Here is a 19,471-nt window from a genome sequence, read left to right on the forward strand (position 1 = left end):
TGAAAAGTTTTACCATGTGTAAATTGACACATTGAAACTAAATCATATGTAATTAAGGCTTTTCTGGACTATAAACTAAACACTTGAGGGTGTGTGCCTAGCTATGCAAAAACAAACCAACCTAACCTTCACGTCTACTGTATGTTAGTAGATTAGAGGTTTGGGTTTGGTAAAAATTGTCAGAAAAGGACCACACACATTTTGGGGTAGAAGCTGATTTCTTTAGGCAGGGCTGACAAAACAAGGTGGTACAATCGTCAAAACAGAAGAGCGGTGGATTTTCATCTCGCTTTTCTTTTTGCCAACAGTCAGGTGAAAACCAAAAACGCAGCAAGACACAGGTTGCCAATGACATAGAGTATTTTCAAGGCCTTAGTAGAACCCGAGATGGCATTCCTTACAGCTAGTGTTCATTACGGTAGGCAGGGTATTATGGGGTGCAGTCCAGATGCACCTACCATGGGTTCATTGCAAATAGTGGGAGGAGGGCTTCTTGAGCTGAGAGCAGACTTTGGGTAGTGTGAAATAAAACCACAAATGTTGCTTCAGGGGAAGAAGCTGAGCTTTAGGGTGGTGAAGGAGTGATTGCACTGATTATAGTGTTAAAGATGTGGTGCAACGAATGGGCCAATTGGAGAGGTGTGTGTGTGTGTGTGTGTGTGTGTGTGTGTGTGTGTGTGTTAGAAAGGATATGAGCTACAGTGCGACCATGCAAGGTGTGAACCTTGAACCCTTGTTTGACTGCACACACAGTACCGGTCAAAAGTTTGGACGCAACTTCTCATTCAAGGGTATTTCTTTATTTTTTACTATTTTCTACATTGTGGAATAACAGTGAAGACATCAAAACTATGAAATAACACATATGGAATCATGTAAACTTCAGCAAAAAAAAAAGAAACGTCCTCTCACTGTCAACCGTGTTTACATTCAGAAAACTTAACATGTGTAAATATTTGTATGAACATAACAAGATTCAACAACGGAGACATAAACTGAACAAGTTCCACAGACATGTGTCTAACAGAAATGGAATAATGTGTCCCTGAACAAAGGGGGGGTCAAAATCAAAAGTAACAGTCAGTATCTGCTGTGGCCACCAGCTGCATTAAGTACTGCAGTGCATCTCCTCATGGACTGCACCAGATTTGCCAGTTCTTGCTGTGAGATGTTACCCCACACTTCCACCAAGGCACCTGCAAGTTCCCGGACATTTCTGGGGGGGAATGGCCCTAGCCCTCACCCTGCGATCTAACAGGTCCCAGACGTGCTCAATGGGTTTGAGATCCGGGCTCTTTGCTGGCCATGGCAGAACACTGACATTCCTGTCTTGCAGGAAATCATGCACAGAACGAGCAGTATGGTTGGTGGCATTGTCATGCTGGAGGGTCATGTCAGGAGGAGTCTGCAGGAAGGGTACCACATGAGGGAGGAGGATGTCTTCCCTGTAATGCACAGCGTTGAGATTGCCTGCAATGACAACAAGCTCTATCCGACGATGCAGTAACACACCGCCCCGGACCATGACGGACCCTCCACCTCCAAATCGATCCCGTTCCAGAGTACAGGCCTCGGTGTAACGCTCATTCCTTCGAAAATAAGCGCAAATCCGACCATCACCCTACAAACTATATTAAACAGAAATTCAAGGAGGAACTTAACATTGAAATAACTGATGAAACATGGTTGAACGTAGAGACTCAACGTAGCTCCACCTACTCAAGGTCACGGAGAGAATTCTGTTGGAAGAATGTTATACGCTTCTTCATAACACCCAAACTGAAATCAAAACAGACTGGCTCACTACACCCTTGTTGGAGAGATCACCCTTGTTGGGTTATCAAGGGTGGATCACTCTCATATCTCTTGGTCCTGCCCCGCCATCGAAACTTAACTGGGGAAAAATACGATCTAACATTGGAAAAATAATGGAATTTGACACAGAACAAACGTACATTTATTTTGTATTTGGGTGAAACGCCTGATACTTTTCTCTATCGTGTAAATTAACTGTTGAAGGTCCTACTGGCAGCCAGTACAAAGGCTGTCACTAGGAAATGGCTACAAAAAGACCCCTCCCCCCCCTCCCCTCCCACCTCCCAGGAGTAACATTGGATAGTCAGTTATCATGGTCAAGTCATGTTGACAAAGTATTTGTGAAGATTGGGAGAGGTATGTCTGTTATTTAAAAAAAAAAAAAAAAAAATGTATTCTGCGTTTTTGACACAAAGATCAACTCTACTAGTTGGGACAAGATCAGAACATCTTGATTACTGCCCGGTAATACGATCAGGTGCAGCACAGAAAGACCTAGTAACGCTACAGCAGACTCATAACAACGCAGCAAGCCTGGCCCTTAACTTCACACACACACAACTATACATTTAAAAGAAAAACGTTAATGTAATGTCCTTGTCTAAAACGGTTCTGTACTTTGTCATGTATTTGTACGTTTTATGTGGACCCCAGGAAGAGTAGCTGCTGCATGTGCAGTAGCTAAATGGGCATCCTAATAAACGAAACATGTATGTACACACATGCTGAGATTCTATCTCTTGCGTCAACTCTCTCTTGGCTGATCTGGGCTTTTGTGAAAGTCAGTGTTGACGTCAGTGCTTGGCCGCATGACTGAGATCTAATCTAATAGAGATACACACACACACACACACACACACACACCACCGCTGCATGCACTGTAGCCATGAAACTGTCATGTCACTGACATTCAAATATATTAGTCCCCTGTCTCATAACACAGGGTGCTGCTCCATCTCTTTATATCACACTATATCATCCTCTCCGTAGAATCAAGATGATCGACTTAAACCTTAATTCATGAAAACAATTCCTCTTTGGCTTGCTCCATGGAAAATGATGTGTATGTTTGTGCGTGCGTGTGTGTGTGTGTGTTGGTGGGTTCGAGTTGTGTGGGCTACGTAGCCAATCGGGCCAGAGTCACATGTCTCAAAACACATGCTAGGCTCTACGCAAAACAGTCGTGACACAAGTAACCTCCCCCCCCCCCCCCCCCCCCCCCCCCGATTGCCTTATTGAATTAAACACACAGTGCTTGGGGTTGTAGCACAACGCTGGCCTTGTCCCGAGTCAGTAGCACTGTTGAGAGACTGGACGTCAATGGTCTATAGAGTGGTAGGAAACCAGATATTCTGGGTCACACTAACCCTCACAAAACAGTCTGTCATCCTGCAATACGATGCCATGACACTTTGGGGGGGAAAAGGGGGAAAGAAGAGAGATTAAGAGAAATAGAGGGAAGGAGAGAAAATGAGTGATGGGAGAGAGAAGAATAGAGGGAAAGTAGGAGAAAGAGTGTGAACGATAGAGGGGAGAGAAAGAGAATGTGAAAGTGAGTAAAGAAAGAATGTGGGGGGGGGGGACAAGTGTGGATGAGAGCGACAGGAGGAGAGAAATACAAAAATTAAGCGCGAGAGAGAGAGGGTGTTTGTCTCAGAGGTGGGTCAGCCTGCGGTGATGAAACTGGGCCGTGGGCCCGGTTGATAGAGGTCAGGACAGGCGTGCCGGCAGGCCCAGCAGTGCGCTCTGGGATAGCCAACTCCCCCAAAGCTGAGCCTCTCCAGCTGTGTCAATGGGCTAACGGGTCAGAGATGTGGACAAAGACCTGACGCCCTGACTGGAGGTGTCAAGTGAAGCAAATGCACTAAGGACGACAGTGTGTGTGTGTGGGATTGGAGGGGGAGAAACGATATAGAGTGTGTGCGTGCCTGCTTGCTCTCGCGTGTGATTGCACGTGTGTGTGTGTGGAAAGAGCAGTCAGGACCCAGCCCATGTTGACTTTGTGTGTTAACCCCTAGCCTTAGAAAGGGACCGCTCCTACGGTATTCCACGCCTGTCAAAACAGCAGTCGACCTGCCGACCTCACGGTGCACGACCCACCCTCTCGCTCCCTGAACCGGCGGTCACAAGAGGTTGGAGACCAGGGCCTCAGAAGGGAGTCAGGAAGGAGGGGGTTTACATGCTGAGGAGTGGTGACTAAAGGGGGGGGGGGGGGTTAGGCCTCTTTGGTAGGGGCGGCGTTAAACAAACACTCCTCTAATGAAGCGTTTAGGCACCCTGGAGGTGCTGGAGTGATTGCTTCCCTACACCGGCTCCAGTTACACACAGGGGGGCCATCTGAGAGCAGTAAAGGTTGGCCACTGTGCTATGAGGTCGTATCCACCCAACATGGCGGCCCACATTGCCTTTATAACGTCAGATTCAGAGTCAGCGCGGAACGTTCTATTGCCTTGAACAGGCGTTATGAAAGAGAGTCCCGGGGGATCCCTTTGAAGTTGTTGGCTTTGATTGTGTGGAATTTGTTTCATCAGAGGAAGAGTGGTATCTCTAGTCCACAGCAGTGGTGGGAAAAGTACTCAATTGTCATACTTGAGTAAAAGTAAAATATACCTTAATAGAAAATGACTCAAGTAAAAGTGAAAGTCACCCAGTTAAATACTACTTGAGTAAAAGTCTAAAAGCATTTGGTTTTAAATATACTTAAGTATCAAAAGTAAATGGAATTGCTAAAATGTACTTAAGTATCAAAAAGTAAACCAAATGGCACAATTTTCTTTCTTTTTTTAATTGACGGATAGCCAGGTGCACACTCAGACATAATTTACAAACAAAGCATTTGTGTTTTGTGATTTGATTTGTTTCGTGAGTCCACCAGATCAGAGGCAATTGGAATTGGACCATTTTCCTGTCAAAATGTAACGAGTTCTTTTGGGTGTCAGGGAAACTGTATGGAGTAAAAGGTACATTATTTTCTTTAGGAATGCAGTGAAGTAAAAGTTGACAAAAATAGAAATACCCCCAAAAACGACTTAAGTAGTACTTTAAAGTAGTTTTACTTAAGTACTTTACACCACTGGTCCACAGGGAGTGCGAAACTCTAAAAACAGTCATCTCTCTTTCCTGGGTCAAACTCGAGGCCACAGAACTCAATTTCATTAACTTCCTTTTTGGCCCAACTAATCTTATGTAATCTGGAGGGCACTACAGTAGTAGTAAAACATATGTTGGCAAAGGTTTAGGGGAGATGGTGTTCTCACAACAAATACTGTACAGTACCAAGGTGTTCTTTTTCACATCCAACATAGTAATCTTTTCAACAATACAACCCGTAAATGTGGGATAAGGATTTGTAGGAATTCCTCCCGATTCCAAACCATCTGCTAGTTGGCTGCATCACAATAGCTGGCACTGTAATACTAGTCAGGATCAAAGCAGGAGTTTTTCCCCCCCAGACTAAATCCTGGAGCAGAGCAGGCCAGGAGAGGAATCAGTCTGTGTTCATCTGGGGGTCTGGGCCTATGCTTGTTCCCCATATGGACCTGACTGACTGATTGACTGAGAGGGGGGTGGCTTGGTTGTAGACAGGATTAGAAATTAGGAGAGAAACTCAATCTACATAATGTACCACCACGTGCTGCAACGGATCCGTTGTGATGTCAGGAAATCCATCCAATCAAGATAGTGATGCCCGTGTGCCCATATTGAAATGTTGTTGTTCAGCAATAACCAGAGTAATGTTTGATCCATCATTTCCGTGTGGCATTTTGCATATAGGCTGGGGGGACAGGGATTGAGATGCGTGTGTGTGTGTTTGTGCATGTGTGTGGGCCTGAGTGTGTATGTGTCTGTGCCTGTCTGTCTGTGTGTACGCATGTGTGTGTTTGTGTGCATGCATTGTTTTGTGTGTGCGTGTGTGCAATCCAATGATATGTACCCCCATCCCTGTTTGTCTGTCCATACGGCCGGCCACACTGTACAGACGATTCACATCGAGTTAATACAGTATGACCAACAGGCTCCAATTAAACCCTTTCTACGGTTGTAACCGCTCAGAAATGCATGGAAAGAATAAATATATATATATATCCTCAAAAGCCCCTTGGAATCAGGTCATGCTGATTGTGACAGGTTAGTAGGTCTGTTCATTTAAGAGAAGTGATTCTCGGTCCCTATGTCACACATACACACACCGTGCAGACGAGCCCGTAGCGTCACATTCCATTCCAGGAAGTGTGTGTGTAAGACAGTGACATCAAGCCAATATAAAACGTATTGGCATAGTGCGTCAGCAGCTAGACTACAGCGAACCATAATGTGGCTTCAGGTCTGGAAGAAGCATCATCACCGCAGGCAATAGCCCCTTTAAAGCCCGTCTCTATTACCGGAGTGGAGGTATAACATAATTCCTTTGATTGAAAAACGGGGTGTTGTTGCGTCATTTGATACCGCCAGATCTGCTGTGCCTAGCTCAGAGTACAACAACATACAGTTCTGTCGGAAAGGTTTCAGACCCCTTGACTTTTCCCACGTTTTGTTATGTCACAGCTTTGTTCTAAAACGGATGAATTAAAAACAATTCCTCATCAATCTATACGCAACACACCGTAATGACAATTCTTTTTTTACATTTTTTTTTTTTTTTACAAAATACCTTATTTAAATAAGTATTCAGACCATCAACGGCATGCTGTTTCCATTGATCATCCTTGAGATGTTTCTACAACTTGGAGTCCACCTGTGGTAAATTCAATTGATTGGACATGATTTGGAAAGGCACACACCTGTGTATATAAAAAGGTCCCACAGTTGACAGTGCATGTCAGAGCAAAAACCAAGCCATGAGGTCGAAGGAATTGTCCGTAGAGCTCCGAGACAGGATTGTGTCGAGGCACAGATCTGGGGAAGGATACCAACACATTTCTGCAGCATTGAAGGTCCACAAGAACACAGTGGCCTCCATCATTCTTAAATAGAAGTTTGGAACCACCAAGACTCTTCCTAGAGCTGGCAGGACGGCCAAACTGACCAATCTGGGGAGAAGGGTCTTCGTCCTCTGTGGCGATGGGAGATCCTTCCAGAATGACAACCATCTCTGCAGCACTCCACCAATCAGGCCTTTATGATAGAGTGGCCAAACGGAAGCCACTCCTCAGTAAAAGGCACATGACAGCCCGCTTGGAGTTTTCCAAAAGGCACCTCAGACCATGAGAAACAAGATTCTCTGGTCTGATGAAACCAAGATTGAACTCTTTGGCCTGAATGCCAAGCGTTACATCTGGAGGAAACCTGGCATCATCCCTACCGTGAAGCATGGTGGTGGCAGCATCATGCTGTGGGGATGTTTTTCAGCGGCAGGGACTGGGAGACTAGTCAGGATCGAGGGAAAGATGAACGGAGCAAAGTACAGAGAGATCCTTGATGAAAACCTGCTCCAGAGTGCTCAGGACCTCAGACTGGGGTGAAGGTTCACCTTCCAACAGGACAACGACCCTAAGCACACAGCCAAAACAACACAGGAGTGGCTTTGGGACAAGTCTCTGAATGTCCTTGAGGGGCCCAGCCAGAGCCCGGACTTGAACATGATCGAACATCTCTGGAGAGACCTGAAAATAGCTGAGCAGCGACGCTCCCCATCCAACCTGACAGAGCTTGAGAGGAACTGCAGAGAAAAATGGGAGAAACTCCCCAAATACAGGTGTGCCAAGCTTGCAGCGTCAGACCCAAGAAGACTTGCCGGGGTAGGCATTCATTGCCGGGGTAGGCATTCATTGTAAATAAGAATGTTCTTAACTGACTTGCCTAGTTTAAATAAAACATTGATGAGGGGAAAAAACTATTTAATCTATTTTAGAATAAGGCTGTAACGTACCAAAATGTGGAGAAAGTCAAAGAGTCTGAATAGTTTCCGAAAGCCCTGTATCTACACTGACTCTGTATAGGAGCCTTTACTGAAAAAGGCCTCAATGCCTTTACAGAGACCAAAAAAATGAGGGAAAACTAGGTCAAGAATGAGAGTCGGTGAGGTTCGTTTCAGCCCAACTTGCTGTGGTGTAATAGCAGCAACAAAAGAGAGCATTTCTGTTTGGCTGTAGAGTTTTGATGACACAAGACTATGGGGACTTTCTGACTTCTCACTGACAAAGATACATCTAGGCGTGAGTGCATGTCTTCCCTTGAGAGAGTGTGTGTGTGTGTGTGTGTGTGTGTGTGTGTGTGTGTGTGTGTGTGTGTGTGTGTGTGTATGAACCCCCTATACATCTTCGACAATAACCAGCCTCAATGTTCCAAACTAGTCAAATTGACCCAACGAAAGGAAGTAGTCAAATCCATTACATCTCCTCTCTCTCTCTCTCCCCCCGTCTCTCTCTTTTCCATCCATTACCATGGTAAATTTCACTCACATGTCACGGGCAGACCCAGAGACAGCCATAAGCAAGGCATTCGATCAATCTTGCCCATGTGTATTGGAACCATACGGATGTAACAGTGATATTAAATAAAACAGAGAAGTATTTGACAGAAACCCCAGAGCAACAGAGAGGTTATGATGTCTTTGCAACACTCACGCAGGCCAATGCACGAAACAGACTCAAACACACACCACAGCTGGTCTTGAGGGGGAAAGACTAACTTCATAACCAGTTTAGATTCAAACCAGAATGCTGGGGGCAAAACACTAACAAGCATTTTTACGTGCCTTTAAAAAAATATATTTGTCAAATGAAACAGCATGAGAGAGATTGAGTGAAATATAGACGTTTGAATTGCAGAAGTGAAAACCCAGAGTACTAGCCTATTAGTGGCTTATATCCCATCTGATAGAGCATGTTCTACTGTCGGCCTGAATGCTTGTTTGTGTTTTCAGCTCAAGCGGAAAGAGAACATAGTCGTTTATCTCAACTGTGGTCTGTTTAGTTGTGTTTACCTTTGAGAGTGAAGAGAATTTGTGATAGAGTCAAACCTTGGAGGTTTAAGCTACTCTGTATAAAAAAAAAAGGGGTTCCAAAAGGGTTCTTCGGCTGTCCAAATTGGAGAATCCCTTTAGGTTCCAGGGAGAACCCTTTTTGGTTCCACATAGAACCCTTTTCGGTTCCATGTAGAACCCTCTGTGGAAAGGGTCCAACATGAAACCCAAAGGGGTTCTACTTGGAACCAAAAAGGCTATTTGAAGGGTTCTCCTAGGGTTAAAGGGTTTTCCAAAGGGTTCTCTCTCTCCCACCCCTCTCTTTTCCCTCCATTGCCATGGTAAATTTCACTCACACGTCACGAGCAGACGCAGAGACAGCCATGAGCAGGCATGCGATCAATCTCGCCCATGTGTATTGGAACCATACGAATATAGCAGTGATATTAAATAAAACAGAGGAACCATTTCTAGATGGAAAAAAAGATGCTAAGAGTGTACCTTCCATGTCCTCTATTTCTAGAGTGCAAAGTTCAGAGGGAATCCCATACATAACATGCCCTATCCTCTATTTGCTATCCACTAGTTGGTAGGCTGCGACAGTCATGGCATTTTGGATGATGGTTATATTGTTTGAATAGCATCTTTTGTTTTCTTTTTGCACATTTTCTCCTGTCCTCCGCTCCTGGCTGCATGTGCCGCTGCTGCTGCTGCAGGAAGGGGGGGGGCGTTGTCTAGGCAACCTCCTTTGCGACAACACCTTGATTGTTCGAAGAGTCGACGTCACTGCAGAAACTGAGTCAACCGCACGAATTGCCGGCCGTCCCAGTCTTCAGTCAGCTGTTCGTTGCACACACATTTCTTTCTTCCTTAAAACGCTCATGACGGTTATTGTCATGACGATCTTCATCCATAATTCTCGGTTGCACAATTATACGGTAATTGTACCAGCCCTACTAGTTGGACATATTACGGTCACGACGCAGACACACAAGCACATCTTAATCTTTTCCTATTCACAGACAGGAAGTTTCTTCTGAAAGGGTGAAGAGCTCATCAGATTATTTGGTGGACAATCACCTAATACCCTTTAAGCTCTTAACGATACACTAGGAATGCAGTCTCTTTTCTCCCGCTCTTTACTCTGTCAATTTGCTTCTCGTTCGCCCTCTTTCAGCAACGTCCTGTCTCTGTCCCTCTCCTTTTCTCTCTCTAAATGCAGAAGTCGTGGAAGCCTTTCCAAATGTAAATGACGGATTGAAATAGCTTCCTCCTCTGCACTGTTTTACACATATCCCAAAGCCATTTGGATACAACTTTCCTCCTCCTCCTCATCTCTTCCTTCTCTCCCGCTGCTGACAACTCAACCAAATACACTCCAGGCCCCAGCTGGTGTTGCCATTGTGCCCGGTCAGGCCCTAATGTCCGTAGCCAATTGGATCGAGCGGACGGGCAGGCAGGCTGGTCTAGGGCGACTATAGTCCGGTGGTTAAACAATAATCAAGCCTCTCCGCCCATCGCTCTCCGCCCGTCCCTCCTTCCCTCCTTCGATTTACCATCTGGCTCAGATGGAGGCCTGGCCATGGCATGGTCTCAGTGGGGAGCCAGTCAGTTTGTTAGGGGGGGGGGTTTCCTAGGATTTAAATAATGCATCTGTTCCTGTCTGTGGGGGGTGGTTGGGGCACACGTGTTTGTGTGTGTGAGGGAGAAGTCCATTAAAGGCCCCAATCTGAGCTCATTAAAAGATGAATGAGCCATAGGGAGGGGAGAAAGACAGGCTGAGATATATGGACTGAGGTCCATGGAAGACGTGGCAGAGTATTTGTATTCGCAGCAGATACTCTTCCTGGGGTCCCAAACATATTAAAGCACTTACATGACATATAAAACAGTACATCATATAACATTATTACACCCACTACATATCTACAATACAACATGTTCAATACCACAATATGTGCATTTGCATGTGTCTGTACCTTTGTGTGTTACTTCACAGTCACCGTTGTTCCATCGGGTGTATTTTTACCAGTTTTTTAAAATCTGATTCTATTGCTTGCATCAGTTACCTGATGTGGAATAGAATTCTATGTGGTCGTGGCTCTATGTAGTATTGTGCAGCTCCCATAGTCTGGACTTGGGGACTGTGAAGAGACCTCTTGTGGCTTGTGGGGTATGCATGGATGTCCAAGTATTTTTAAAACAGACAGCTCAGTACATTCAGCTTGTCAACACCTCTTACAAAAGCAAATAGTGATGAATTCAAACTCTATTCCACTTTGAGCCATGAGAGATTGACATGCATGTCATTAATGTTAGCTCTCCGTGTGCTTTTAAGGGCCTTCTCCCCCTCTTTGTGGCACCTGACCACACGACTGAACAATAGTCTAGGTGCGACAAAACTAGGGCCTGTAGGACCTGCCTTGTTGATAGAGTTGTTGAGAAGGCAGAGCAGCGCTATATTATGGACAGACTCCTCATCTTAGCTACTGTTGTATCAATATGTTTTGACAATGACAGTTTAGTCACCGCAACTTGCTCAATTTCCACATTATTCATTATGAGATGTAGTTGAGGTGTAGGGTTGAGTGAATGATTTGTCCCAAATACAATGCTTTTAGGTTTAGAAATATTTAGAACTCCTTAATACCCATTCCGAAACTAACTGCAGCTCTTTGTTAAGTGTTGCAGTCATTTCAGTTGCTGTAGTAGCTGACGTGTATAGTGTTGAGTCATCCGCAGACATAGACACACTGCTTTACTCAAAGCCAGTGGCATGTCATTAGTAAAGATTGAACAAAGTAAGGGGCCTAGACAGCTGCCCTGGGGAATTCCTGATTCTACCTGGATTGTGTTTGAGTTAGAGAGGCTTCCATTAAAGAACACCCTCTGGGTTCTGTTAGACAAGTAACTCTTTATCCACATTATAGTATGGGGTGTAAAGCCATAACACATGTTTTTCCAGAAGCAGGCTATGATTGATCATGTCAAAAGCTGCACTGAAGTCTAACAAGACAGCCCCCACAATATTTTTATCGTCAATTTCTCTCAGCCAATCATCAGTCATTTATATAAGTGCTGTGCGTGTTGAGTGTCCTTCCCTATAAGCGTGCTGAAGATCTTTTGTCAATTTGTTTACTGTATCAGGCTCTTGAAAGAAGGAGGGGTAAAGGGAGGGAGAGGGGGAGAGAGAGGGACACAATATCCTGTCAAAATCAACTCAGTCTCACCTGCCTCACACAAATAACCCCACTGGGTCCTCCTTACAAGAATCGGAAAGGGGCCCGACAGCCGCCTGCTTTCCACGCCTGAGGAGGGTGTGTGTGTGTGTGTGTGTGTGTCGGCATGTCCTCAACATCCACACCCAGCAATGTATAATCCAGCCTGAAACCTCACCTTTAACCCCTATAAACCTACAAAAGGTCACAAAGCCCAGGTTAGGCCGTTGGGGGACTATAAAGACTCCTGCATAGCATTGCTTGTTTATGATGTGATATTTGGGTGAAGAGAGAGACTCCCCAGTCAAGCGGTTATGACCTCAAATTGTGTGGGTAGCGATTGTTATCCAATACGGTCCCACTTCTGTGGATGACCTAGAAGTAGAGCGGTAGCAGGAGACAAAGTGGAGAGAGAGAGAGAGAGAGAGAGACAGAGGGAGTGAGTGAGGCCACTACCCATATTTACAACCTCTTTGTTTGTTACACCCAAGAGGTGGTTCCTTAGACCCTCAAGAGTAACAAGGAACTAAATGCTCACTAAATCTACTGACAACACCAGGCCAGGCGATGGGGTTGCACTCCACAACACACAGGCGCACAAACACATACATGTGCACACACACACATTAATCCTGTCAACCTCTTGACCCCCCTGAGAATGTACGATCGCTGAGGGAGGCCATGGATAAACTTAGCTAGTTAAAGTTAGTTAAAGCCTTGCGTCGCTGGCTAACCAAGTCTCGATAGCTAGCCGTGCGATGCTAGCTTCCACCGGAGACTGAGGAGTAGAAAATAAATTCTACTCAAAACAAAAATTGTCAGTACTCAACACTATCAACAGGAGCTGAGGTCCTACATTCCGCAGTGTTAACCTCACGGTTCGCCTCAGAACAGTTCAGCAGAAAGACAGGGATTTAGTTGACTAACGCTCCTGATGATTTTGCACATCTCTTCCGCAAGGAAGAGAGGCGAGAACGACCAGAGGGGCGAGTGGCGCCTTATAAGGAGGGGAGGGCTCACCTCATTTGCCACCAGACCAGTCTGTCTCCAACAGACGTAGTGTGATTACGTCTTCAAGATAGTGATCCGCTAGACTAGCGAATCCCATAAGAGACCGACTGGTAAAACTATAAAAAGGTAGACAATAGCAGGTCATCTAAAGAAGCAGTTAAACCCAGGCACTGAAGTTGATGGACGATTATGCACCATTAACTAACACGTATAAGATACCATGTCTCTTTGCACGGGATATGCTACAGTGAAGCTGATTAATGGTTATAACCGCCAAAGTAGCCCTTAATCAGCTGTGAGAGCGTGCGTACATCATTGTGAACTGAGGGTCAGTCGGTGGGGTTTTAAAGAGCTTGTTTTAAATTTCCTCTAGGCTCCCTGAGGATAGGTCTCTTTTACGAGCCCCTCACACACACACACACACACGCGCCCCCACATCCTGCCTTTAGGAGGGGGAAATTGGCCTAGTTCCTTGGGGGTTTTGAGTAACATTAGGGCAATGTGTGGTATATGGACGCCGTTGTTCTAGACATTAGTCCTACCCCAACTCAAAACAATCCTATCCATTACTACTGTAAACACAATTCCTATTTTGCCCATTATTTTGAATCATGAGTCTAACACAGCTAGTCATAAAGGTGGTTTATGACAACAATAACCATTTCACATTACATCAAAACATTGTGTGCGACTAGATTATTGTTGTTTGGGATGGCGGAGGTCAAAGTTCATATTTTGCCCATTGTTTTGGGTCCTGGGTAAATGAGTGATACAGAGCAAGCCACAAGGGAGTTTACGGCAACACTTATCATCGATATTACATCTATAAAGACTTGGTGGCTTTACGCTGTTGTTGTGTTGGCTTAGTTTAAAAGGCTATTTCGTCAGTAATACAACCAAAAGCATCCCACTGGGAGACTGAGCTTTAAGGCATGGGGCTTTTGAACTACAGTACCAGTCAAAAGTTTGGACACAAATACTCATTTAAGGGTTTTTCTTTATTTTTTACTATTTTCTACATTGTAGAATAATAGTGAAGACATCAGAACTATGAAATAACACATATGGAATCATGTAGTAACCAACAACAACAAAAAATGTTAAAACAGATCAAAATATATTTTAGATTTGCGATTCTTCAAAGTAGCCACCCTTTGCCTTGACAGCTTTGCACACTTGGCGTTCTCTCAACCAGCTTCACCTGGAATGCTTTTCCAACCATCTTGAAGGTGTTCCCACATATGCTGAGCACTTGTTGGCTGCTTTTCGTTCACTCTGCGGTCCAACTCTTCCAAAAACCATCTCAATTGGGTTTAGGTCGGGTGATTGTGGAGGCCAGGTCATCTGATGCAGCACTCCATTACTCTCCTTCTTTGTCAAATAGCCCTTACACAGCCTGGAGGTGCGATTTGGGTCATTGTCCTGTTGAAAATCAAATGATAGTGGGACTAAGAGCAAACCAGATGGGATGGTGTATCGCTGCTGAATGCTGTGGTAGCCATGCTGGTTAAGAAAAATAAAGAAAAACCCTTAAATGAGTACGTGTGTCCAAACTTTTGACTGCTACTGTATGTACCACCACCATGCGTCAAACACACTCCCACAGACACGCAGGCACACACAAGAAGGAAGAGGGAAAGAGGAGAAGAGAATGGGAGGGAGCAGAAGCATACCCATAGAGATTAAATTACTAGAGGGGTTATGTCATGAACCCTCAAAGTTTCAGAATGGTGTAAAAATGGCAGCCATATTGGTCAGGGAGAAATCCAAACCAGTCTAACTGGAATGAATGCCAGATGCATAATCTTGATTTTACTTATGCAGGAAAACAAAAATAAGGCATGTGTTGTGTAATAAAATTATTGTCAACCTAAAATAATGTCATATAATTATATACACCATTTATATGGGTTCTAATGCACATTTTCTGTATAAATAGCCTCTAAAACAGTGTTACCCAACCGGCCAGTGATTTTATTTGTTGGACATAAAAGACTGTAAAAACACCAGCAAATCAGCTCCAAGTGATTTTAATTTTGGAAATCTGTTCCAAAGTATTCCCGCGTATAAAGGAGAGATACATGTGATCGTATACAAATGTAAGCAAGGTTTGAGATGATTACGTTTTAGTCAAATATTATATCTGTTTGGGCTTTCATCTGCCCAAGAAAATGATTTTTTTCACATTAAAAAACAGCCAGCAGCTGAATCTAGTTGATTATCCCTGCTCTAAAATATATGTAAACAGACCAAACATGTTTACATTTTTATTTTCTTAGAAAGCTGTGAGAGTTATTACAGTGCCTATAGAACGTTTTTCTCTTCACATTTTGCCGCCTTAAAGTGTAAATCTGAAAAGGGATTACATTAGATTTTCCTCCTACAGATTTACTCCACATTTTCAAAGTGAAAGAAAATGATAGAAAACTGAAATATCACAATTGGATAAGTCCCCACCCCCCCCTAAGTTAATACTTGGTAGAATCTTAATGAGAATGATTCACAGCTGTAATGGCTGCCAAAGATGCTTCCACCAACTTTGCAAAACTCTTAGGGCAACATATATTATAGGTTTTAATATCAACATCTCCACGTGACCTATCTTTCCTTTAGGCCTACGTAAAATTGCAATCAAATTGCAAACAATACAGGTCTAAAAATGTGATATGTTTTACGTTGCAATTACACGCTGTTTACTGACCAAGAAAAGCATGCAGGTACTTGCTGTACAACTATGACAGAGTTATAATGTGCCCAATTGTTTTGCATGGAATAATCGGAAATTAGTAGGTCTCTTCAAGAGGGGTTCATATTACAACCAAATAATTTTGAACATCTTTTTTGACAATCCCTTGAGAATAGCATGAAGTTGTCAACGGTTTTAACAGAGCTGGAGGTCTCCTTGCCCCCCAGCCGCCAAATCGAACGCTCTGCACCATATTGTGACATTTTATTGATAACAACTATCTCAGGACTTATACAATTGTGATATTTCAGTTTCATTATTTTTTTTCTTAATTTGGAAAATGTTCTATAACTTTCTGTAGACTTTCTATAGGCTCTGTATATGATACAATATCGGTACTTGTTGCATTTACAACTTGTCTAAGTCCTATCATCTACTGATTTCAGCCAGTGTATGGCTGTGGATTGCCTGCATTGTTTGAATGGAATGTTGGCATATTAGCAGTTGATAAAAATGGCTGGCTAGCTAGATAACAAACATACAGTGCAGATCAATTCTTCAAATACATTTTTTCATACAATATCTTAAGGTTCATGTCCATTCTAGTATCCTAATTCTATGGGCATACCACTGTACCTCCACCTCACTGAAATCCCATCCCTCCTCACTCTAAATGATTAGTGTCACGCCCTGACCTTAGAGATCCTTTTAATTCTCTATTTTGGTTAGGTCAGGGTGTGACTAGGGTGGGCAATCTAGTTCCTATTTCTTTTTCTGGCCTGATATTGGGGATCATACTTAGGCAGCCTTTTGCCCACCTTAGTTTGTGGGATCTTGATTTTGTATAGTTGCTGTGTAGCCTGCAGAACTTTGTTCGTTTTGTATTTTGGTGTTTTTTGGTGTTCATTTAAATAAAAGTAAGACGTTCGCCTACTACGCCGCACCTTGGTCTCCTCATTCAAACGACGAGCGTAACAATTAGGCTGTTGTTTTGACCAGGGCTGCCAACTTTTGAAGAGGGAATCTCACACCAAGCTCTCTTGAATGTCATTGGCTCCAACCCCTAGCCAGGGATCTGGGCTCCCCTCTATGAAAAAAAATCTGTTAAAAGATCATTTCCTGCGATTCTACCTACTCAGTTTATTAGGTACACCCATCTAGTCATGTCAGACCTCCCTTTGCCTCCAGAACAGCCTGAATTGGAAACGTTGCTCAATTGATATTAAGGAACCTAAACGTGTGCCAGGAAAACATTTCCCACACTATTACACCACCGCCACCAGCCTGTACCATTGATACTAAGCAAGACGGGGCCATGAACTCATGCTGCTTACTCTGAGTCCTGACTTAGCCATCAGCATGACGCAACAGGAACGGGGATTTGTCATACCAGGCAATGTCTTTCCACTCCTCAAATTTTCCAGCGCTTTCGCCCACAGGACTGCTGTTGACTAGATGTTTTTTAGTTTGGAACCGGTGCACCTTGCGCCGACGATCATACCATGCTCCTACCACACTCAAGGTTACTTTTGCCCATTCTAACATCCAACATTCACAGTAACTGAACGCCTCAATGCCTGTCTACCTGCTTTAAATAGCAAGCCACGGCCACGTGACTCACGGTCTGTAGGAGCGAACGCTTTTTCGCAAAAGGGTTGGTGTACGTAATAAGCTGACTAATGAGTTTATTTTCACATTGCTTAGCCCAATGACCAGGGTGGAATAAATGTTTTTATAAAATCACAGGTTGGATGTATTAAGGTTGAATACACACACAATTTTTTTTTTGACCACTTGGTTTGAAGATACTTTGAGATTATTTGTGCATGAAATGTAGAGTACGCTAACTAGGGACATTGAATTACATTGGTTTGTGGTAAAAAAAAAAAGCTAATATTAATAGTTGGTGGCAGTAGCTAACCATAGGATGGATTACAGTTTCGTCTTGTCCATAAGAAGCAAACATTTAAAGATGTAATTCATTGGGGAGAACTATCCCTTTAAAATAGGACTGTAGAATATCTTGGCTAGAGGTAGAGCTCCAAGAGAGTTGGCCACCCCTGATCTATGTTTCACAAATCCTGTGGGTTTGAATATGTTCCGATGCCATTTCATTTCTACACATGACCACACGTTCAAGAAAAACCCAATGAATAGCAATCTTCAGGTGGTTGAAGCTGATTTGCTAAACCTTCCCATCATCTTATTCTACATAGACAAGGACTTTTGCATTGATGGCTACCGTTTCTGCTTAGCTTGTGAGCAATACTAGGCAAGGGACATTTCAATATTGCTTATTCTCATTTCATATAGCCTGTATTCAACACTGTCCATAAATGCTTACAAAAAATGCATAGACATTGCAATTTCTAAATGTATTTTTAAATTGATTTTCATAGACACAAATAAAATATTAAAAGTATGGGGAATGACAGTAGTGTTCTTGCATAGTGACTAATATATATATAAAAATAGCCCATTTTAGAGGATGGCAATTGTTATAATTACTTACATTAGCTATTGTGAAAGACCAAATACATTTTTAAAAAGATAATAAAATCTCCCGAAGACAAGATGACATCTGCCCCATCATCCATCACAAATTATCTTTCAATGGATTGTTCCCCCCACTCGAATCAGTTAAACATTTGGGCTCACAATCAGTTTGGGCAAAATCATGTTCATAGTTGGGCCAAATCATGTCCATAGTTAGACAAATCAAGTCAACCTACCAAAATTCCTGCTGAATGTTGCCTTTTCGATGATACAGCCTAATGAACCTAGTGCTAAATTGCCAATGACTAAAACAAAGTGAATAATGTAGCATGCGGGTGGATTAAATCACTAGTATCACATGCTGCAAGGAACACAGACATTATCATGTATTTCGTATTGTATTTTGAATTATAAACTGGGATGGGTCAAGCCCTGAATGCTGATTGGCTGACAGCCGTGGTATATCAGACCGTATACCACGGGTATGAAAAAAACATTTGTTTTTACTCCTCTAATTACATTGGTAACTAGTTTATCGTATCAATAAGTCCAGGCACTCCACCCTTAGTCGTGGTATATTAGCCATACACCACACCTCCTCGGGCCTTTTTGCTTAATTGTATTATGTATTTTATTATATATATCATATGTGGTTGGGATACGACTGTGATATGTGGTTGTCTCGCCTGGCTTTTTTAAGATGAACGCACTCGCTCTGGATACGAACGTCCGTTAAATAACTAAATTGTAGTGCTATGTATGTTATGCATAGCACTACAACGCAGAGCTACAAGTTGCCATGCTGCTATTAGAGAACAAAATGTGCCTGTCCAGTCTGCCGTGGCTGCCTGCGCCACTTTAATCGTGAGGGTCGTTTCTTTTCAAACGCGCATCCAATCACCTCGGTCCCGGACCCTTACTAAACTAAATCACAAGCTTCAATCTGCCGCGGTTCACAGTGTGGTGGCAGGAAAATGATGGATCTCCCGGGAGAAGCTGCCAGTTACAACGCGAATTGCACTCGATTTCAAAATGATTTGGAGCCACAGTGGAAAAGTTAACGCACTGAATATACATTAGATGAATTGGAAAATAAAAGCAGTACTTTTTTCAAATAAGAGTTGAAGCACGTGAGCGTGAGAAGAGGGTCAAATGTGTCTCTCACTCCCAACGTGTGAGTTGTTGCATTTAAATCTTGTCCGATCATCTACTGATTTCAGCCAGTGTATGGCATATTGTCAGTTAATTTGAAAAATCTATTGTATCTTAAAACTGTCTGTCTAGCTAGCTAACAAACATACAGTGCAGATAAATTCTTCAAATTCATTATTTTACACAATA

The 19,471-nt window shown here is 43.3% G+C and overlaps 1 protein-coding gene across 1 annotated transcript in view; it reads right to left on the reverse strand.

The window, feature by feature from the left end:
- The window catches only part of LOC129835064 (actin filament-associated protein 1-like), a 119,526-nt gene that overhangs the window by 72,726 nt on the left and 27,329 nt on the right, over positions 1-19,471 (reverse strand). The window lies entirely within an intron of this gene.

Source organism: Salvelinus fontinalis, chromosome 36, assembly GCF_029448725.1.
Source record: "Salvelinus fontinalis isolate EN_2023a chromosome 36, ASM2944872v1, whole genome shotgun sequence".
Taxonomy (NCBI): domain Eukaryota; kingdom Metazoa; phylum Chordata; class Actinopteri; order Salmoniformes; family Salmonidae; genus Salvelinus; species Salvelinus fontinalis.